This window comes from Triturus cristatus, chromosome 4_1 (genome assembly GCF_964204655.1).
Source record: "Triturus cristatus chromosome 4_1, aTriCri1.1, whole genome shotgun sequence".
NCBI lineage: Eukaryota > Metazoa > Chordata > Amphibia > Caudata > Salamandridae > Triturus > Triturus cristatus.
Window position 1 is genome coordinate 428,735,427 of NC_140585.1, and position 23,973 is coordinate 428,759,399.

Below are 23,973 nucleotides of genomic sequence, written 5' to 3' on the forward strand. Positions count from 1 at the left end.
CACACAACACACACAACCACAACCACACACAACCACACACAACCACACACACAACCACACACACAACCACACACACACAACCACACACACACACACAACCACCAACCCCCACAACCACACCCACACACACAACACACACAACCACACACACACAACCACAGACACACAACCATACACACACACACTGTGAGACCGGCCTCACGGCGTTGCCCTCTCCATCATCCCGCCAACCTGCAACCACCCTCAAGACACGACATCCCCGACTCCGGCCGCCCCAGCCACCCCCGATCCACGGGCCGGCCAGAGCCTGACAGACTCAACACCCTACTACGCATGCCCAACCGAGGGAGCGGGAACCCTCGAGCCAGACCCAGAGGCGCCAGCCCAGTCACACCTCGGGTCGCCTTCCCCGGGAGGACTCAATCGGCCACCAGGCCCCTGGGGAGCAGGCGCCTCCCCTACCGAGCGTCTGGGGTCCCTCCCAGACCCACCTGAAAAGACCAAAGAAGTGAGCGGCAGGAAATCCCGCCAAACTCCCTCCGTCACCCCAGTCCCCCCTCTGCGAGCACTCCGGACTTCAAAGAACCAGCGGAGTATAACAGGGGGTGCCGGAGGAACAAGGACAGAGAAGACCTGGAACCATCTGAGCCTGCTGACGCGGTCGCGGCTCCTGAACGCTGAAATTCACCTGGGCCTGCTGAGTGACTCGCGGCCTCTTGCTATTGAACCATCTGAGCCCTGCGGACGAGGTCGCGGCTCCCGAACCCTGATCCACCTAGGCCTGCTGAGTGACTCGCGGCCCCCAGCTATTGAACCATCTGAGCCCTGCTGACGGAATCGCGGCTCCTGAACTCCGACCACCTGTGCCTGCTGAGAGACTCGCGGCGCTCCCCTTGAGGACGACTCGGTAAGAGATCGCCCAGAGACACGACACCCTCCAGCTCGAGGATTGTGAGCTTCCGCAGGGTATTTCGCAGAGACACTATCTTGAAAGACTGTCCCGCTACCCCCATTCCCCAGGACTGATTTGTGGTACGTTGTGCCACTGCTGTACTATTTGCCTTTTGGGTCATAAAGATCCCTTGAAATCATCGATAAAAGAACTTATCGTCCTACAAAGAATACGTGTGGTGTCCCTCTGTTCACAGTGCAGATCAGGGTGTGCGCGCCTGGTTCGGCTTACTTGGGAGAGGTGTGTCAAAGGGGTGGGCAAGACGTATATCGAACCCCCTTCCGGCGGACGCCTTTCCAACATTTGGTGGCAGACGACGGGATCCGAGCCGACACCGAAGGAGAGCGTGCAGTAAACGACTGACGCACTACCAAAACAGAAATGGAAGGAGAAACCTCCCTGGGTGCCACAGGTACCGAAATAAGCTCACCGTTCCGAGAAGATCAATTGGACTATTACACGCATAGAGAACTAAAACAGTTTTGCAAAGACCTTGGCATCGCTACCACCGGACTGAGCACAAAGGAATACTTCCAGAAAGTACTGAAAGCCTGGGTCGAGACGGGGGCGCCCCCGACCGAAACGGAAGGAGACTCTACCCATGAACAAACAAGCACCCCGGCGAGAAACAACGGGCCAGAGGGGAACCTGTCCCCCGAGGAACTAGCGGACCGAGAGAGAAGCCGCAACCACGAACTGGAACTGGCAAAACTAAAAATCGAGGGAGAGATAAAACTGGCAGAGAAGAAGTTAGCCGTCGAGCAGTTACGGCTACAAGGGGAACTCGAAGAGAAGAGACTCCAAAGGGAGCACGACGAAAAGAAACTCCAGCTAGAACATGAACACGGCCTGAAGGAGATTGAGTGGCGGGCTAGACACGAAAAGTCACAGCCGCCTGGGAATCCCCAGCCCGCTCCCGCCGGGGAAACCAAAGTTCACATCCCCAAGGATGTGGTCAAGGAGTATTATAAGAACGATGATATCCAGCAGTGGTTTAAAGCCTACGAAGTCGCCATGACCTCTCACCGAGTCCCGCAGAAGGATTGGGGGGCTGGCCTATGGGGCCGGTTCTTAAGCGAAGGAAGGGACACTCTGCTCGATCTGCCCTCCGCAGTCATGAACTCCTACAGCCACATGAAGGAAGCCCTCGTGGGCCGGTACGGACTCACACCCGAAATGTACCGACAACGGTTCCGAGATTGCAAAAAGATACCGGGCACCACGTGGGTCGAATACGTGAACTTTTACAGCCGAGCCTTGGACGGGTGGATCAAGGGCAGCAAGGTCTCCACCTTCGAAGAACTGTTCGATCTGATCGCCTGGGAACATTTAGCGGCCAATTGCTTTATAGAACTGCGCCAGCATCTCCTAGACAGTAAACTCACCGACCCTCGGAAGCTGGCCGCTGAGGCCGATCGTTGGGTGAACACCCGGGCCACCCGGGGCCCCGTGGGGGACTACGGCCGCAACAGTCAGGGTCCCCCCCACCAGAGGGGCGGAGGGAACCACGGCCGACCAAGAGACTTTGCCGGGGGGTCCTCCACCAGCCCCCCCAGCAGCCCACCAGCGGCGGGTTCGGCCCAGTCGCCAGCCAGCACCGGAGCCCCAGGACGACCAGGTCCACGAGCTAGGATCACCTGCTTCCGCTGCCAGCAGCCCGGACACTACGCCAATGACCCCCAGTGTCCCCAGTATCAGGGAACCACAACGACCAACCCCACGACCCGGCAGATGGCCTCCGTGGCTCTGGGGGAAGAAATGGAAGACTCCGAGGAATGGGAACCGGCGGCCATGGCCCTGGTCTCCCTTGGTGATCGAGAAATGGTCCCCGGGACACCCTTGCCCACCAACACAGAGAAATACCGACAGCAGGTGACTATCAACGGCCACCGAGTCGAGGGCCTTCGCGACACCGGGGCGAGTGTCACCGCGGTCCACCGCAGCCTAATTTCCGAAGACCAGATCCTAGCTGGGGCCCTCTGTCCGGTCGTATCCTCCGACAATTCTGAGAGCCTCTGCCAGATGGCCCTGGTGCCCTTCGAGTGGGGAGGGGTCTCCGGAGAACTGAAGGTAGCGGTCCGGACCTCGCAGCCCGTAGACTGCCTCCTGGGCAACGACCTGGAAAATTCCCCGTGGGGGCAGGTAGAACGAAGAGCCCACCTAGAGATGATGGGCCTACCAGAATGGGTCTGCGCCACCACGCGCTCCATGACCGCACGAGTGGCCCCCTCCAAGGGCGGTGAAGCCCTCTTACCGAACACTTCCCCCGAGAACAGGGACCCCCTACCAGAAGCAGACAACCCTCCTTCCGAGGAAGAAGGAGACACTAACCCAGGGGAAGGACCGGAACCTTCCGCCCCAGAGGCCCCGATGGAACCCGAAGAACTGCCCGAGTTGGCCCAGTGGCACTGTGAAGGGGGGCCCTCCCGCGAAGAGTTCTGCCAGGAACAGACCACTTGCCCCTCCCTCGAGGGACTTCGACAACAAGCCGAAGCCCAGGTCGCCGGTGATCAAACCGGAACCCATTGGGTCTATTGGGACAATGGCCTCCTCTACAGCGAGCAAAAGTCCGCCGAGCTAGGCGCAGCACGAGTACTGGTGGTACCCCTGCGGTTCCGGAGCCTCCTCCTGGGCCTGGCCCACGATGTACCCTTGGCAGAACACTTAGGCCAAGACAAGACATACCAGCGATTGGTGACCCACTTCTATTGGCCCAAGATGCGTGTCGGATTTCCCCGCGAGGTTGTGAGTGAACGCGGCACGAACTTTATATCCCGCTACATGAAGTCCCTGTGGCAGCAGTGCGGAGTCACGTATAAATTCACGACCCCCTACCACCCCCAGGGCAACGGCCTGGTGGAACGCTTCAACCGAACTCTGAAGGGAATGATCCTGGGCCTCGAAGAGCCCCTGCGCCGGAAATGGGACGTCCTCCTCCCTTGCCTCCTGTTCGCGTACCGGGAGGTTCCCCAAAAGTCTCTGGGGTTCAGTCCCTTCGAACTGCTGTACGGACATCCAGTTCGAGGGCCCCTAAGCCTGGTCAAAGAGGGCTGGGAGACAAGCCCCCGGGGGACACCCCCAGATGTGTTCCGCTACATCCTGGCGCTCCGCAACCAGACGAGGAAGTTTAGGGGACTTGCTGAGGCTAACCTCGAGGCCAGCCAAGAAGAAATGAAGCACTGGTATGACCAGAACGCAACCTTGGTCGAGTTCCAGCCGGGCCAGCAGGTTTGGGTCATGGCTCCGGTGAAACCCTGCGCCCTACAAGACAAATGGACTGGTCCATTCAAGCTGGTTGAACGGAAGAGCCAGGTCACGTATCTGGTCGACGTACAGTCCCCACGGAACCCCCTCCGGGTCCTCCACGTAAACCGTCTCAAGCCCCACTTCGTAAGGACAGAATTGAGTTTGCTACTGGCCACCGATGAAGGGGCAGAAGAAGACACTGAACCCCTGCCCGATCTCCTGTGCACAAAAGAACTGGACGGTTCCGTGGAGGGTGTGAGACTGTCGGCCACCCTCACTCCCCAGCAGGCCAACGACTGCCGCCAGCTGCTCGGACAATTCGCAGACCTTTTCTCCCTCATTCCAAGGGTGACCGACTGGTGTGTCCACGGCGTGGACACCGGCGACTGCCCGCCTGTGAGACACCGAGCCTACCGGGTGCCTGACCGGGTCCGCACCTGCATCAAGACCGAGGTACAGAAAATGCTCAACCTAGGGGTCATCGAGCCCTCTGACAGCCCCTGGGCCAGCCCGGTGGTTCTGGTCCCGAAGGCTGCCTCCCCAGGGGTCGCCCCCGAACTAAGATTCTGTGTAGACTATCGGGGGCTCAACGCGGTCACCCGCGCAGACGCTCACCCTATTCCCCGAGCCGACGAGCTCATCGACCGCCTGGGGGCCGCCCAGTTCCTCAGCACTTTCGACCTGACCTGCGGATACTGGCAGATCGCTCTCACGGAAGGGGCGAAAGAGCGCTCTGCCTTCTCCACGCCAGATGGCCACTACCGCTTCAGGGTCATGCCGTTCGGAATGGAAAACGCCCCAGCCACGTTCCAGCGGTTGGTGAACAAGGTCCTGGCCGGACTCGAGGAGTTCAGCGCAGCGTACCTTGACGACATCGCCGTATTCAGCTCTCAATGGCACGAGCATCTCCAGCACCTCCGACGAGTACTAATGGCCCTGCGCCAAGCGGGCCTGACAGTGAAAGCCAGCAAATGCCAGCTCGGACAAGGCTCCGTGGTCTACCTGGGGCATCAGGTGGGCAGCGGCCAGGTCGCCCCTCTCCAGCCGAAGATCGATGCCATCAAGTCCTGGGAGCCCCCCACCACGCAGACAGAGGTTCGGGCCTTCCTGGGCCTTACGGGGTACTACCGGAGGTTCATTAAAAATTATGGTAGTATCGCAGGGCCCCTTACAGAGTTCACCTCCAAAAAGCTTCCGCAGAAGGTGCAGTGGACCCCCCAGTGCCAGCAGGCGTTCGACGCCTTGAAAACCGCCATGTGCACCGCTCCCGTACTCAAGGCCCCCGACTACTCCCAAGAGTTCGTGGTCCAGACCAACGCATCCGAACATGGCATCGGGGCCGTGCTCTCGCAGTTCGACGACAAGGGCATTGATCAGCCCATAGCCTTCATCAGCCGGAGGCTGCTGCCGAGAGAGCAGCGTTGGAGTACTATAGAGCGAGAGGCCTTTGCCGTAGTCTGGGCCCTCAAGAAACTGCGTCCCTACTTGTTCGGAACCCATTTTCGAGTACAGACGGACCACCGGCCCTTGCAGTGGCTAATGCGGATGAGGGGGGAGAACCCCAAGCTACTACGATGGTCCATCTCTCTCCAAGGGATGGATTTCACTGTCGACCATCGCCCCGGGACGGATCATGCCAACGCCGACGGCCTGTCCCGGTTCTTCCGCTTCGGCGAGGAGAACCCCCCAGTGGATGGGTAGTTCTCCACGCCTTTCAGCTGGGGGGGACGCGTGTGAGACCGGCCTCACGGCGTTGCCCTCTCCATCATCCCGCCAACCTGCAACCACCCTCAAGACACGACATCCCCGACTCCGGCCGCCCCAGCCACCCCCGATCCACGGGCCGGCCAGAGACCTGACAGACTCAACACCCTACTACGCATGCCCAACCGAGGGAGCGGGAACCCTCGAGCCAGACCCAGAGGCGCCAGCCCAGTCACACCTCGGGTTGCCTTCCCCGGGAGGACTCAATCGGCCACCAGGCCCCTGGGGAGCAGGCGCCTCCCCTACCGAGCGTCTGGGGTCCCTCCCAGACCCACCTGAAAAGACCAAAGAAGTGAGCGGCAGGAAATCCCGCCGAACCCCCTCCGTCACCCCAGTCCCCCCTCTGCGAGCACTCCGGACTTCAAAGAACCAGCGGAGTATAACAGGGGGTGCCGGAGGAACAAGGACAGAGAAGACCTGGAACCATCTGAGCCTGCTGACGCGGTCGCGGCTCCTGAACGCTGAAATTCACCTGGGCCTGCTGAGTGACTCGCGGCCTCTTGCTATTGAACCATCTGAGCCCTGCGGACGAGGTCGCGGCTCCCGAACCCTGATCCACCTAGGCCTGCTGAGTGACTCGCGGCCCCCAGCTATTGAACCATCTGAGCCCTGCTGACGGAATCGCGGCTCCTGAACTCCGACCACCTGTGCCTGCTGAGAGACTCGCGGCGCTCCCCTTGAGGACGACTCGGTAAGAGATCGCCCAGAGACACGACACCCTCCAGCTCGAGGATTGTGAGCTTCCGCAGGGTATTTCGCAGAGACACTATCTTGAAAGACTGTCCCGCTACCCCCATTCCCCACGACTGATTTGTGGTACGTTGTGCCACTGCTGTACTATTTGCCTTTTGGGTCATAAAGATCCCTTGAAATCATCGATAAAAGAACTTATTGTCCTACAAAGAATACGTGTGGTGTCCCTCTGTTCACAGTGCAGATCAGGGTGTGCGCGCCTGGTTCGGCTTACTTGGGAGAGGTGGGTCAAAGGGGTGGGCAAGACGTATATCGAACCCCCTTCCGGCGGACGCCTTTCCAACACACACACACAACCACACACACACACACAACCACACACACACAACCACACACACACGCACACACGCAACCACACACACAACCACACCAAGCATTGGCATAGCCAATAGGTCTCGCCTTTGGGACCTTATAAGTGTTTAGTCACGCAACAGTTGATGTGGTTGCACCAAGGATATTGTACTGCATAACTAAATACTTAAAAGGTCCCACAAGCGAAACCTATTGGCTATGCCAATGCTTGTTTTATGACTGTCATTATTATTTAAAAAGGACTGACTTTGCCCTGCTGTGATCCCAACATGTGTCTTGCAGGTTACAACAAGCCTGAGACAATGACCATTTTCCCGTCCTGCTCACAAAACCTCCATGTTGCGATACCATGTAGACACCCCAGTAACTCTGTGCCTGCTTACTGATTAGTTGCACATGTGCCTGCTTCCTGATTAGTTGCACTCTGGCTGTCTGTGCAGTCCTTCTATTCGCACTCCGCCATCACTATGTAAAGAACTCTTAACACGTTGATAAGGTGCCACTGGTGGTCTGATGTGTGCTGTCATTACAAATCAGTTTTATAAGAACAACAAACAGTTCTCAGGAAGCGGACCTGCTGTTCCTCCGTTTGCTCCTTGGTGAACAAATGTTTTCTACCTTTAGTTTCAGACTTTCTGTGCACAGAAAGAAGAGTGATTTGCAAAAACCACCACACATTATGCAGCTTGTTCTCGTCTCACCCCAGCACTGACTCCCTAGTATTTAATATTCAGAATTTATGCCAGAAATATCTCATTCATGTATTTCTCTGCTTGAGTAGTAGGGCTAAATCGGTTACGAATCTCCTCACGAAAACGAGAGGTGATAAAGACTTATGTTCAATTCCAAGGGCACCCTCCTTGCATGTATCCCAAAAATACACTTCCCTTCATGAAGTAAAACAGGAAAGGTGGGCGTCAGTTAATGAGTAATTATACCATTAGTGTGTCGCGAGGCAGCTCCTTTTGTTGTGGGTGCTATATGAACGAGAAGTAACAATGAAAATACACTTGTGAGGCGTGAATGAGAGATTAGCAAACTCCACACCAACACTACAGCACCCTCTGTCAGGCCCACATTCAGAATGCATTAAGCCAGAAGAAAAGTTATAGCACCCCAAGAGGAATGCCCTAACAGTGCACCCCGCTACTCACAATCACTACTCATGCACCGTTACATAAAGGACGCTTTTCCCACTACTAGGAATACAGAGAGTATAAGTACTGAGTATATCACTACATCAGGAAATCTAAACACAAGCGAAAGCTTAAAAGTAAAGGTCAGGTTAAGGGGTACTGTTAGGCTCAGCATTGATGTTAAACTAAGGGATACGGTTTAAACTAAGCAATGCCGTTAGTTTGAGGGAAGGACTATGATAAGGGTGGGGTTAGATGTACATTTAGGATAAGGAGTAGGATTTGCTTTAAGGTTAGGATTATGGAAAGGGATAGTTTTTAGTTTAGGGTTAGGCTTTGGTTTGGGTTTTTCACATGGCATAGGCTAAGCCTTTGATGTAAGGGCAGGCTTAGCTGGGGAAAGACTCAGGGCCTAATTACGAGTGTGGTGCTCCATCGGACCACCAAACTCGCTGTGGAGGTGTGGTGGCAGTTTGGAAACACTGCACTGGCAGTCCGACTGCTGTATTGCAGCTACAGCAGACGGAACACCATAGCACCGCTGCAACCGTCAGGGATCCGCGATCCCTGGCAGTGGCGCATCGGTCAGAGGCTCCAATGTGCTTGGTGGTGTCACTGCGGCACCACCAAGGATATTTGGAGCTTCCTCACCGCCACAGTTTTCATGGCGGTGAGGCCCCCTTGGAAACTGTGGGGGTAAGGAGACCATGCGGGCCCTGCAGGGCCCCCTGTTGCCTCAGGGCCATGGGATGCATGCAGAAGGGCACATGGTGTGCACCCCTGTCTGCATGCCCCCCCTTTCCTGCACGGCATGGACTGCACAGTCTATGCCATTCAGGAATAAGCTTTGGTGCTGGCACTGCGATGCCTTTTAATAGGCACCGCCAAGGGATTCAAAAGTACCGCCCACCAGACCATGAGGTAACAGGTAATATGGCGGGCGGCTGTTGGTGAGGTTTGGCGGTGTGGGAGCGGGGTAGTGGCATGGCGGCCCGCTCCCTCACCACCAAACTCATAATCAGGCCCTTAGTATTAAGCTTAGTATTAGAGCTAGTATTATAGTAAGGTTTTGGCTAAGGGTTAGAATTATGGTTAGGGAGGTTTAGACTTTGGGGTTAGGTTTAAGTTTAGTACACATATTTGTACTTGGATCATTTAATGTAGTGTTATTCTGTGTAGCTGTAATTCCAATGTAGTTGTATTCCATGTAGTGATATATAACCCCACACACACACCGACTTGCATTTGTTTGTAAATCCTGCCAATCACATTTTCTCTCTCTTGATTATGGTTCCCTCTGCCTGACAGAGTAGAAGTGCACTTACCTACTGCAGTTCCTTGTACCACTAATATCCTGTGGTTGTGTAGGTCTTCAGTTCTTAGCGTGAGCCATTCCTCCTGCTAAAAATACTTCAAGACAAGATCACCTAATGATAAAATATTGAAAGCACAGTAGATTTATTAAAAAACGTGGGAGTTGCTAAATGTGCAGGATAGCCCGATATTTCGCTTGTTTGTTTTAAACAGTAGTTTTCTTTTAGTAAGCTCTTCAAACCATCTTCTTTTTTGCTACTGGTGAACTTTCTCATTCCACAACAGGCTATGTCTCTGAACGCCAAGTTAGAGTGAGTGAATGCAACATTTATAAAGGGCTTTGTTTAGTTCTTCCCACATAATATCACCAGATTATTACCAGTATTTAAAGAAACCTCCCTCTCTCACAAACATACAAACACATATAAACACATGTGCACGCCTGAATCACATGAGACCTAGGCTGCTGTTAGTATCTTCCAGCTACTCTTACAACATTGCTAGCCAGGCACTGCCACCTGGTGTCTTGGTCATTCATATGTTAAATGTTTTATGAAGCTGAACAGTAATGATGAATGAAAGTAGATTTTGTTTCTGCAAACTGACTACACATGTAATGATTTGAAAAATAACTCATTTGGCAATATGATAATTTAAATGCAAATGCTATTTGAACTCGTATATTTAGTATTTCCTATTGAAAAGCAACGTACAGCATTTGCCAGGGGGATCAGAAATCTCTGTTACTGTATGATATCCTGGTTTTCAAAATAAGGTCCTCTGTCTAGAAACAGATTTAGAGCTGTTTATTGTATTGAGTGTTAGAGATCTGTCTGGCTAACTGCATACCTGTGAAAAATATGAAGAATCCATTAATTTCCTAAAAACAAGTCTCCTGTCTCCATCCACACTGATAATGCGATTGAATAAATAACAGAATTTGTAACTATCTTCAATTTCCAATATTAGGTTTACTTATCAGAATAAACCCATCTCTCTCTCTAAAATTCCAATACATTGCAAAAAAACTGGCAATGTGCCCACCCCTCATTTATTCGTATGATAATCACATAACTTTCATTAAAAGGTTTGACTAGGATTGATCAAAAAAAAATTTGCCGGTGAATTTAAGCAAAGTTGCTGATTTTCAAGCTTTGCAAAAGTGAATAGTGACATAGTTTTCACCGCACTATGAAGTTAAAAAACATGTGTAGATTAGTTTCTTTACACGTTTATCCTCTGTTGATCTTTCATATGCACAGTGAGGATGTACGTCGTTACAACGCACACTTTTACAACGCATGCACTTACAACGCATTTTTTACAACGCAACATCCACTACAACGCATGCCATTACATCGTAGGACACTACAACGCATTTTTTAAAACTACCTTTACAACGCATTCCATTACATCGCATACTACCTTTACAGCATACCATTACAACGCATAATATTACATTGCATTTAAGGTAAGTATTGGATAGTATAGGGGTAAAAATTACTAATCTTACTCCAGGGGGTGCAACAGTAGGGTAATTGTTGGATAGTATAGGGGTAAAAATTACTATTCTTACTCCAGGGGGTGCAACAGTAGGGTAAGTGTTGGATAGTATAGGGGTAAAAATTACTATTCTAACTCCAGGGGGTGCAACAGTAGGGTAAGTGTTGGATAGTATAGGGGTAAAAATTACTATTCTTACTCCAGGGGGTGCAACAGTAGGGTAAGTGTTGGATAGTATAGGGGTAAAAATTACTATTCTTACTCCAGGGGGTGCAACAGTAGGGTAAGTGTTGGATAGTATAGGGGTAAAAATTACTATTCTTACTCCAGGGGGTGCAACAGTAGGGTAAGTGTTGGATAGTATAGGGGTAAAAATTACTATTCTAACTCCAGGGGGTGCAACAGTAGGGCAAGTGTTGGATAGTATAGGGGTAAAAATTACTATTCTAACTCCAGGGGGTGCAACAGTAGGGTAAGTGTTGGATAGTATAGGGGTAAAAATTACTATTCTTACTCCAGGGGGTGCAACAGTAGGGTAAGTGTTGGATTGTATAGGGGTAAAAATTACTATTCTAACTCCAGGGGGTGCAACAGTAGGGCAAGTGTTGGATAGTATAGGGGTAAAAATGACTATTCTAACTCCAGGGGGTGCAACAGTAGGGTAAGTGTTGGATAGTATAGGGGTAAAAATTACTATTCTAACTCCAGGGGGTGCAACAGTAGGGTAAGTGTTGGATAGTATAGGGGTAAAAATTACTATTCTAACTCCAGGGGGTGCAACAGTAGGGTAAGTGTTAGATAGTATAGGGGTAAAAATTACTATTCTAACTCCAGGGGGTGCAACAGTAGTGTAAGTGTTGGATAGTGTAGGGGTTTTAATATAATATTATGCGTTGTAATGGTATGCGTTGTAAAGGTAGTATGCGATGTAATGGAATGCGTTGTAAAGGTAGTTTTTAAAAATGCGTTGTAGTGTCCTGCGATGTAATGGCATGCGTTGTAGTGGATGTTGCGTTGTAAAAAATGCGTTGTAAGTGTAGTGCGTTGTAAAAGTTGCGTTGTAAAGGTTGTTCCCCGCACAGTGACAACTGTATGCAGTTTTTTCCAGTAAATGTACCTTTTTTTCTGAGCGTTTGAACGCACAATAACATTTGCACACAAGTAAAACATTATGGGCATTACACCGCCTTATATGGGTAGATTCACGCAAAATAAATACTAAATACATACACACATACTACATTTGCTCACTTTGTGATGCAAATCCAGCCTAAAGTGAAAATAATCTGGCCCTACTTGTTTTCTGCATAATAGATCTTATGTAGAACAGTTTTCGTTAATGTAACACAGAGTCTACGCAACATACATGATCGAAGTCATGATTTTCATGCAAATGTTGCCCAGGAAAAACTTTGAGAAATTGCAAACATTTCCAAAGAACTTTGCGAAGGTTGAAAAAATCTCAGAACTTTACACATCCCCAACATTGATATGAAGAAGTTTACATTTCACCTTTTTAAATAATCGATGCAGATGTTGTTTTCACTAGTGTTCCATGCTCAAACTTTTGCTGGGGTCAAAACATGTTTGGTGTTCTACGCTGACTCTAGGCACTATCTTTACTGGGGTAAGCAACTCTTTTGGAACCACCCATCCATTCGCTAGAAGATGCAGTGATTCTTATGACCAAGAACAAATATAATATATACTACAGATGATGACAAATACTATATGTTTTTTGGTGAAACAATGCATGGTCGACCTTAGTTACTGTTATAGGTGAGGTAGACAACAGGATATTAAGTAGTTAAGAGCTCATTGCATCTCTGCAATACATTAAAAACTAACCTATCCTACAGTATTTTTGTTGCTTTATATCTTGATTATGATTCTTTAAATGCTTAGATGCTAAAATCTGACTTCTGAAATATTAAGAATACAAACAGTGATGGATGGAATGCTTGAATTAATTTGCTCGGGCCGCATCCCAATCCATTGTTATTTTGCACACCATGCCACCTCAGTTTGGACCCAGCTATATGTAAATCATTCTTGACCCAGCTCCAATAGGAACAGCCCAGCACAAGCTGCCAAGCCAGGTCCTCTCTGATCCAGAACACAACGATCCAGGACCTCTTTCACCTTAGTTATGGGCTCATCAGCCGGGAGCAGCTTGATTCCAGTGACACAGTGTGCACAGGACTTATGTCTGGGCATACCTGTCCCATGTGACATGGTGTGCAAAATAACAATGGATTGGGATGCGGTCCAAAGTAGTTTCCTGTGTTTGAGATTAATTCAAGCATTCCAACCACCACTTTTTTGTATACTTTAGTGTCGTCCGTAAGTGGTATGCGCATGCCCAGACGTGGGTGGATCCCGTGCACGCTGTGTCATTAGAACCAAGCTGTACAAGGTTGATAAACCCATGACTAGGGCAAAACCGATTCTGGGTTGCTTGTGTTCCAGTTCAGGGAGGACTTGGCTTGGCAGTTCAGGCTGGACTGTTCCGATGGAGCAGGGTCAAGACTGATTTGTGTATAGCTGGGCCCAAACTGAGGAGACATGGTGTGCAAAATAAAGATAGACTGAGATGCTGCCTGAGTAATCACCAGTGGCTGAGATTAATTCAAGCATTCCATTCAGCACTTTTTTTGTATACTTTTCAGAAATATTAAGGCACAGAAAAGAGGCACTTACGGTAAAGGAGCATAGAATCCTCTTCAATGAACAGAAACGTTGCCTCTTATTAGGATTTATGTCTTTGTGCATATATAAAATATGTATAATGTATACACATTACATGGTTTCATTCTTCTATGATATATATATATATACATATTTCTCAATGACTTTAAACAACAAGAATCACAGAAAATTTACAATATCAATTATTAATGGATACAGTATAATGGTTATACATTACATTGTAATTCATGCAGTGATTCAAAAATATATCCCTTATTTATCATGCTATAATAAAAATACACAATGGAAACCTCAGCATTGTGGTCAACAAAGGGATCTGGTGACGTATGCAAGTGACTTGGCCTTTAGGCTTTATCACACAACCGGAACCCCTGTGACACTAAAAGAAAATTATACACGATAACTCTTATGTATTGTCTTTTCTCTATGTATGTATACACATGGTTAATAATTCTTACATATTCAAAATTCCCAATACATTTTCGCAATGTAATCCATTATGAGGTGTAAGTATTACCATTGCCCTGTAGTGTAGATTCTCATATCAAGCTTCCTTTAGCAGAGCAAAGACATACTAATGCGATTTACTGCAGGTGTGGCTATACAATTCATATTTGGCAGAGGAATGATGTGACATTTGATTAGAACTAGAGCGTGCATACTGCATAGTAACCCCATATCACTTCAAGAAACACTACAAACAATTTTTTCTCACATGTCTGTGAAGTTCAATGTATAAAATACAATAAATCAGCCAGTGTGCTAACGTATCATAGAATGGAGCATGGCAAAGCATAAATCAGCACCAATTGCAATTCCGCAATGTGTACATTATCTTTATTGTTTTTGTATGCAGAGGAACTTGTGTTTAATCTGGGAAACAGCCTTTACAGCGAATGCTAAACAACGAGATGCCTTTACAACTAAGACATTACAACGTCTTTACAACGCAAATATTCAAAAAAATATTTTTACAGCATACGTGCCTTCACCACGGATGCCTTCACAACGAATTTCGGTTTCAAAGCATGTATGGTAGAAGCAAACTCATAACAAGAAAAATTACTTGTAAATGTAAGTATTTTGGTAAGCTTTAAAGATAACCTTTAAGTGTTTATTTTATATACTTATTACTTATATATGTATATATGGGGTTGCAAGGATATTTTTAAGGGTTTAGGGTGGGTATGGGTTTTTGGGTGGCAAGTGTTACTTTAGGGTGGGTATGGATTTTTAGGTGCAAAGGGTAATTTCTGAGTTTAGGGTGGGTATCGGTTTTGGTTGGTAAGGATTATTTTTTGATTTAGGGTGGGTATGGGTTTTTGGGTGGCAAGGGTATTTTTAGGGTTTAAGGTGGGTGTGGATTTCTGGGTTATAAGGGCATTCCCCTGGAAGACTGAAGTGGTTAGACCTCTTCTAAAAAACCTTCTCTGGATTCAGCGGATTTAAAGAATTATTGCCCCATCTCCCTGTTACCAGTTCCAGCTAAAATGTTGGAGAAATATCTTAAATCTCACCTCAATTCTTATTTAAGGGAATAAAAGCTGCTTGATGGCTCGCAGCATGACTTTAGAGGTGAACATAGTCCGGAGACAGCACTAACCTCGGTATTTGACAACATTTATCTTCAGGTTGATGCAAGACTCGCCAAGCTGTTGGTTCTTCTTGACCTGACCGCAGCCTTTGATACCCTATCTCCTTTGAGACTGGTGGAATGGCTCAAGGAGATAGGGATTGGGGGCATGGCCCTCAAACTACTTCCTTCCTTCCTCTGTGATCGCGCTCAGATTGTAAAAATGGGTCAATTCTACTCGGCTCCTAATCATTTGGTATGTGGAGTCCCGCAAGGCTCCTCTCTGAGCCTAACCCTTTTTAATATCCATGTCGCCCCACTGGCAAGGGTTGTAAGGTCATTTGGATTGGAGGTACTGTCCTATGCTGACAACATGCAAATTATGGTGTCTATTTCTCACAGCATTAGGGAATCTGCTACGAATTTTAAAAATTTCATGCAGGCGGTCTCCTCTTGGATGGTGGAGAAATATCTTAAACTTAATGGGGGAAAAACAGAGGTCCTGATCTTTGGAAACCAACAGAACATCTGGTCTAGTGACTGGTGGCCGGGTACGCTTGGCTGCTGCCCTCACCCTGTATCCCATGGTAAAAATCTAGGAGTCATAGTGGACAACTCTCTCTCTCCGAGTCGGCAGATTAATAGAACGGTTTCCATATGTTTTAGGATCATTAGGATTCTCAGGAAAATCTCCCATTTCCTCTCTTTTGCTTCTCGAAAGCAGGCGGTGATTGCCTTAGTCATGTCCAGACTGGACTATTGTAATGCCCTCTGGGCATTAACAAAAACCTGATTTGTCGTCTGCAGCTGGTGCATAACGCAGCAGCATGGCTGGTGATGGATCTTACAAAATACCACTCAGTTTCAGTCTCCCTGAGCAAGCTGCATTGGCCTCCTTTAAATCGAAGAATTCAGTTCAAAGCCCCATGTCCTACCCACAAGGCGTTTTATTAGAATCCAGGCCCCGGCCTGGATTCTATTAAAGGACACTTCCGGCGCTATGTCCCTGCCAAGCAGCTTAGGTCAGCTAGTAAAAATCTGTTGGTAGTCCCAAGGTTCAAGAAGACTAGATGGGGAGGCAGGGCTTTTTCTATTGCCGCTGCTAAGGTATGGAACTCCCTCCCTGGCGATCTCTCTGGACAAATGTCTCACTCTCCTTTCCGCAAGGCTCTTAAGACCTGGATCTTTACAGAGTCATCAGGTTGAGTGTTTCCTTTCTTTCTCTATGACAGTCCCTCTCGCAGCGCCTTGACGCCTCTAGGCTAAGTTCGCGCTTTAGAAATCTAATATTCATTCATTAGGGATTCAGCGTGGGTATGGGCTTTTCTGAGGCAATGGTATTTTAGGGTGGATAGTGGTGTTTGGTTGGCAAGGGAATATTTAGGCTTTAAGGTGAGTGTGAGATTTTGGGCGGCAAGGGTATTTTTAAGCTTTAGGGTGGGTATGGGTTTTTGGGTGACAAGGGTATTTTTAGGGTTTAGGGTGGATAGGGGTATTTAGGAGGTAAGGGTATTTTTAGGGCTTAGGGTGGGTGTGTGTTTTTGGGTGGCAAGAGAATTTTTAAGGGTTTAGGGTGGGTAGGGGTTTTTGGGTGGCTAGGGATTTTTAGGGTTTAGGATGGATATGGGATTTTGGGTGGTAAGATTATTTTTAGGGTTTAGGGTGGGTATGGGTTTTTGAGTGGCAAGGGAATTATTAGGGTTTAGGGTGGGTATGGGTAATTGGGTGAGAAGTGTATTATTAGGGTTTAGGGTGGGTGTGGGTATTTGGATGGCAGAGGTATTCCAAGGGTTATGTATTTGGGTGGCAGGGGTATTTTTAGAGTTTAGGGCGGGTGTGGGTTTTTAGGTGACAGTGGTATTTTTAAGGTTTAGTGTGGGGATGTGTGTTTGTGGGTGTTAAGGGTATATTTAGTGTTTAGGGTGGTTAGGGATATATATATATATATATATACATATATATAGTTAATACTTACCTATAATATTTTTACCACACACATGCCTCTACCATGAAAATGTAAGTATTTTACAGGTAAGTATAAACCATTATACTTATATAAATATGTATAACAAAAAGGGTTTAGACTTAGCTGCCAAATACTTACATGTTCGTGGTAAAGACATCTATGGTAAAGTAATATCGGTGGTAAAAACGTTCACTGTAAAGGCAGGCGTTGTTATGACTTAATCGTTGTAAAGGTTTTCGTTGTTTCGTTTATCGATGCTCCAACATACAAACTTTTAATCTGGGTTAAGTAGCATTTGAAATATTTTCTAAATTATTGTTTGGATATGTTGATATCTGATAGTGAATAGGTTGTATAGCTTCCCAAATTGCAATGTATTTTACGTAAATGCCAATCAATACTTTGATACATTCTAGATGATTATTGTGACAAGCAAATATACTTGCAAAGCCATTTTTGAAGAGTTTCTTACAGAAGTGTATTAAAGAATACTGTTTACAACTCTGTGAATCAAAACACAAATATTAGGAATTGTGCTGGGTATTGATGAAAACACAAATAAAGATGAATTTATGTGCATTTTTGCAGCGCATCGAAATGTTCAGCAGAGAATCCAATGTTCTAGGCAGTTTATTTTGTCTCAACTCTGCATTATTCAATAATTTCATTTTTACCATAATACTTGTATTAAGATTCCTGTTTAACCATATACACTTTGCATATATTGTTCTACCTGCTTTTTAAAATGCCAGTATTGCAAACCTAAAACTTCCACTAGGGCACAATACTATCCGTGCAGCAGAAGCTGTTTTTTTCAATAAGTTTGTAACCTAGTATGGTTGTTGCAGAACCTTATTTCACTCCTTTCAATACAGGTACAGTCGGCAAGTTCCACCTTTTAAATATTAATACATGTCCATTTTAATTCTCTGAAGAAGCAGCAGGAAAAATCACTTCGAAGATCTGTTCAACAGAAAGGAAACAGGAAACATTATTTTTTATTATCATTCGTATTATTATAATTATAATCTATAGGATTATCATTTGTTCTTAAAACCCTTATTATTATTACTATTATTATTATTATTATGTGCTGAGCCGCGGGTAGGTGGAATGAAGGAATACAGCAATGATTTTTTTTTTAAAAGACAAAAAATAATGTTATTGTATGTCCCTCCATGTTTGCGGTGATTTGGCAAACCACATTTGCTGACCTTCCTAAGTCTCAGAAAAAGCAATGAGTGCGGCAGCCCATAAAACATGCAAAGCACACTAGAAGCGAGACTTGCAACATGAAATTAAATGAGTGAGTTGAAACATATTAAAAAACAGTAGTGAGTGCTTATAATGTGCTGCGCCAAAGACATGTGAAGACAATCATGTTAAGAAGGTAGGTAAATGATCTGAGGTAGCCTGAGCATAGCTCCAGTCCTTGAACACACCACCTGCTCAGACACAGTCACTGGAATGTTGAGAGCCTGGAAGCGAAAAGGATCCCTTGGAATGCAATTCTTGTCTTACTGGAATGTAGTTCTTGTCTTACTGGCAAACTCCTCAGGTGCAGATCACTAAAAATACAACTGACTTGTTATCAGGACAGGAGAAGGGGCTAGTAACATACCAGGCACATTAAAGTGCTAAAAGCATTACTTACCGTGGATTCCAACATTAACCCTAATTATTGTCATATATGATCTCATGCACCCTTCCCTCCAGCTCAGGCCCCTATGTCAGGTGAGGATCAATAACCAGCGTTAATAAGTAGCTGCTTGGTCAATAAAGCTATGCGAATGAGCTACACCAGTATTTGATATCCTGTCTCATCTCAGGACAGTCATGATTGTTCTCAGGAACTTTTGGTGCGACCAGTAAAAGAATGTACACCCTCCAGCGGTATTGGAGCATTGCCCCACGCTTTTTGCAGTGACAAAGGGAAAATAAAATGATAATAACTTGCGTTATTATCATTGTATTTTCCCCTACTTCCTCCCGCTTTGTGTTAGGGTGCGGGGGCAGGGGAGGAGAGGTAGCACCCTTCTAATGTGCGCAGTGGCAGCTTGGCCGGCCCTCTCGGGCCGCCCAATACAGTCTTGCGCACTTCACATGCTCTCCATGCATGCTGCATTACAGCTTACATGGAGAACATGCCCAGGCCCCCAGTCAGCGTCTGAGTGCCAAAACACGGAGCTCAGACCAATCACAATGCTGCTAAAGAGGCGTTGTGATTGGCTGACTGGTCGCCTGGGTGTGCTTCTGGTATGGCAGAGTGAGGGAGGACTACAGAGGTGAGGAAGTGGCGAGAAGGTACGTTAATTTTTTTTTTTTATTCCCACTTCCCCCACGTGCGCCCTCCCGTCCCCACCCTCCTACCTCCTGCGTCCTCCCCCTTCCTGCCCCGCCCCCAACCTCCGATCAGTGCCGACCGCTGCTGCATCCTACACAGTAAAGGAGAAGAGCTCGCAGTGAGGAAGAGAGATGCCAGCTACAATAGATTGAGCCGTGGCGGCTGGTGACATTTGAAAGTGGTGAGGCGTAAAATTTCAGTTGGAGTGTACCGCGGTGAGCGAGTGTAGTGAGCGAGCCCTAACAACCTAAGGGGGGGTTCTCACCCTGAGAAATTTTTGAAAAAAGAGTGGGCAAATGGTGCATTTCCAAGCAAATTTTAGAAAGCAAAGTTGTACTGTGCGCCCTTCCTGTCAGTAGGAATGTCTATGCATTCTGGGCAAACGTTGAAGTGAGCACAAATCAAGTTCACATACTCCCATTTTTATTGTTAATTTACTGCTCTTTCAGGCCATTTTCACCACTCCTTATTACGTGACATTTTTCCATAAATGTGCCTCAATCTGCTTTGTTCCACCAGTGGAAATTAATCTTTTTATTTTCAAATGTACTAATGCTGAGCTATCTCCCAGCCACTGCTGCCTTCGTTCTTCAGCCCCTGCCGCCTAAACTCACAACCACACTTTTGTCCCGATTAAACTGCGATTTAGCCGAAAGAAATATAATTATGGCTGCAAATAAAATAATCAGCATTGAAGAGCGATTTCCTTAATTAGATGGAGCGGTTGCACGTCACGGAGTAAAGGGGGTCTCATTAGGTGCCGGTAATGAGGCTTGGGGGGATATTGGAGCCACAAAATATATAAACTGCTGGGAAACCCATGTCTGGCCCAAAGTTGCTGCAGACGGCTGCGCGAGCGCAGCGAGACAGGGACAATGCAACACGGTCATCAAAACAGGATGATTTTACACGAGCGTTTTCCCTCCGGAAATAAAGAAACATCAAATACACATTTTATCCATCCTGCGCACATCGAAGCCACTGACTGTGAGGACGCTATATTATCACACATATGCATGCGATGAGAGACTCGTCTCTAACTCTACAATCTTTACACGGAACATACAATGCTGAACAGCTCTGTAGTACAGTGTCCGTCTGTAACGCAACTGGTGCTCATGTAAAGCGCTCTGATACCTTCGGATCTAGTTTGCGCTACATAAAACTCCAAACAAGAACAAAAACTAAAATGTAGTCGTTTTTTTTAATACTGCCTCCCACTTTCACTTCGCATCATTCATCCCAAGCCCGGGGTACTGACTCTTCCAGTCTTCCCTCTGTCCTGCCTTCTACGTCCCCGCACATCCTTCTTCCATACCCCCGCCCTTGCTCTAACCAGCCCAGAGCCCTGCTATATCGAACTGTTACAAATCGCTGCCTGCAGACGCATCCTTTCGAAAAAATAATAGTAGTGCCCAGAGGCTGTCCGGCTGCAAGCATTGGCACTATCTCATACCATAGCTATGTATGCAGTCCACACACACTGAATTACTTCGCACGGTACATTATTATGCATGTCGCACTACAGAAGCCCCTGTAACATCTGCCCATTCGTACCAAATTAGAAGTGAGGGGCCGGTAGGGAGAAAGAACACAGAGAAGGAGAACGTGAAACAGAGGTAAAATAAGGTACTAAATGAAGAGAACAAAAAGATGCATAGAGAGGTCTGGAATTGTGATTAAAAGCAGTTTGGGAGGTAAGGTCAGCAGAAGCAAGTGCCCTGGGCTCGCCCACGCCGAGCGCTGGCCCTGAGCTCCAGTGACACCACAAGGAAACAACCTCGCTCGAGATTAATTTCCGGGTAATGCTACTAATGCAGACAATGTTAGCTCTGTACCACGTCCAAAAACAAACAGTAAGCTCCCTTTAGGTTCAGAATGCATATTTCAAAAGAGACACAGACGGCCTGACGCAGTCGCGGCTCGTGGGAGGGAGGGGGGGGGGGTGTCGCGCGGGGGTGGGGATTTTTAAATAACGTAATAAAATGATTTTATTAAAAAAATCAATCCTACCTGAGCAGGTCCGCGCCGCCTCGGGTCTGTTCTGGAATCTGGCGCCTACCCTGGAACAGCCCATCACTGCTGGCAAGACCCCTCTCAGCCAATCCTGGCATGGGAGCAGCGCCAAGATTGGCTTAAAGCAGGCTTATGCTCCGCCCGCCTGCCCATTAGGAGACTGAGCTTTGAGCCTTGGCTCAACCGTCGCTCTCCTAATGGGCATGCGCCAGCCTGTGGAAACACTAGTGCGCATGACTGGGCACGGCGCAAAAATCCACCCTCCGTCCCCACTCATGCGCACTTGTGTGCTGCTGCCTGTTGCCCCAGACAATGCCGGTCAGTCAACATGACACCAGACCACCCACCCCCTTCAGACTCTGAAGGGGGTGGGCGGTCTGACGTCATACTGACTGACATGATTGTCAGTTCTCCCGGCCTCAGCGTCTCTGAACTTAAGTTTACTTAAGTTCAGAGACGTCGAGGGAGCTGTGGTGCGGGTGCGGGCAGGAGGGGCAACGCCCCAATGCCCCAATGGACGCACCGCCACTGAGATTGAGGTACAGAGGACTTTACCTATCACTCTCTCTCCCTCCTCCCAGTCATTGTACACTACATGACCCTTCTCCCGAGAATGGTGATTCTTACCGTGGATTCTAAATCAAGGCCTGTCTTCATCTGATCTTGATGGGGGTGTGGCTTACAAGCTGAATAAAAAGCTTAGATGGGACGCGGTGGCCCTCTTGGGGGAGTTATTGTAATTATTCAGTTGAAAAGGACCATTGCATAAAGCCAACGCGCCAGTCGTGGCAATGTGCCGTGCATTGTTATCAAGCTGCGCACAGCTGGATTTTTTCTGCATAGTTAAAATAAAGCAGAACACACAGCACAAACTGCATGCAAAAATGACTGGGAACAATATCACGTTAAATATTAAATAATCTCGTTCTACACAATTAGCGCTTAACTACAAGTGACCTGGAGAAGAAGTCAGTATTTATTTCACCTCATAAAGTCGGACACCAAGATGTTCAGAAATGAGTAGACGTGATAAATGTCACCAATTCTGAGTTTTTCTCCCTTATTGGGGACTGATACGTGTATTTGGAGCTTCCCAGACCAACATCCGCCCTCTTGTCCCAGTCATTACTGGCCCTTTTTACACTTTTGGGTTCTGGCAGGTAGGACCTGCCAAGATTTAATAATTGCACCCAGAAATTACCGGGTGCCATACAGTCCGCACAACTCAAATTGATTTGACCTTGACTGAGGTCAACAATCTATCTCGTCAATACATAATATTACAAACAGGTCAAGGATATTTAAAATTCATTTACCAGACACAAAAATCCATCAAAAGACATCTGCATTATGCAGGATAATACCCGGAGCTCGGTTGGACCAGAACTCGGCTCGTGTTTAAGTTAAATTATTCTTGTCAACAAATGACACGCTTCTGATTTCAGTCAAGGAAAGAGATTCTAGAGGGGGAAAAAAGTAAAGTAACCTCAATATCTTTTCTCTATTTAAAGGAACAACTTCCCCCGAAAATAAACAAAAATAGATTCAATTCTGTTAGTTGGATGGATAAATGGTCTCATTCTAAGGGCCGAGGAGCCTTATTTACAAGAGGTTTAGATAGCAAGCATGAACCGACCTGTACATTTGGGAGGCTACACACATTAGGCAAACTTTCATCTGAAGATCTGCAGCAAAAGGGTTGAAAGTGGAAACTCCACTAACTTGGGGAGTCTGAGTTCCTATCAGATCCTTGGTTATACCTGAGCTGTGCTCATACGCTGAGCATTAACAGCTTATGATGCAGTCATTTTGATAAGAATCTCCACTTTACCTGTTTGATATTTTGTACCAATATTGTGAATACAAAATTTGATCTGTCTCCTTATTTTTATCAGTCTCTGATTCCTTTTCCTTCTTTTTTTACTTTTCAGTTGTTTTGATTTTTTTCCAGAGGCATTTACTTCTCATATTATTGTCATCTCATCTGAGGTCGACGATTGCTAGAGGATCATAGATTTAAGCTTTGTCTTTTCTTTTTTCCAAATATGAGATATATGGCGATTGGATCATTATTCTGGAGGGGAGACTAATAAATCCTGATTTTTTTCAGGCAAGAAAAAAAGATTACGAATTGAGTAGATATTATCCTTTTTTTGCTTTTCCGTAACTTCTATCCCCTGCAAGGGATTTCCCACCTAAACCGCCATCTTTTTCACCATTCTCCTGTCACTTTTCACAATTGATATATAAGATAACCCTGCCAGAGATGGTGATTTTTGCAAAGGTACATTAGGCTTATCCTAGCCAACATCCTTTTGTTTTAATGATAAAAGTATGGTAGACATTGTTTCCAGAATATGGTCAGAGTTTAGGATCTCCAGAAAG

General features: G+C 47.2%; 1 protein-coding gene across 3 annotated transcripts in view; it reads right to left on the minus strand.

Moving 5' to 3' along the window:
• Nucleotides 1-13,596: 13,596 nt before the first annotated feature.
• Nucleotides 13,597-23,973, minus strand: part of LOC146855075 (tetraspanin-11-like) — an 899,585-nt gene continuing 889,208 nt past the window's right edge. For all 3 annotated transcript variants that reach the window (XM_085652574.1, XM_085652576.1, XM_085652575.1), the window contains one exon: nucleotides 13,597-18,191. The gene's annotated coding sequence lies outside the window, so the exon portion shown is untranslated. The remainder of the gene's footprint in view (nucleotides 18,192-23,973) is intronic.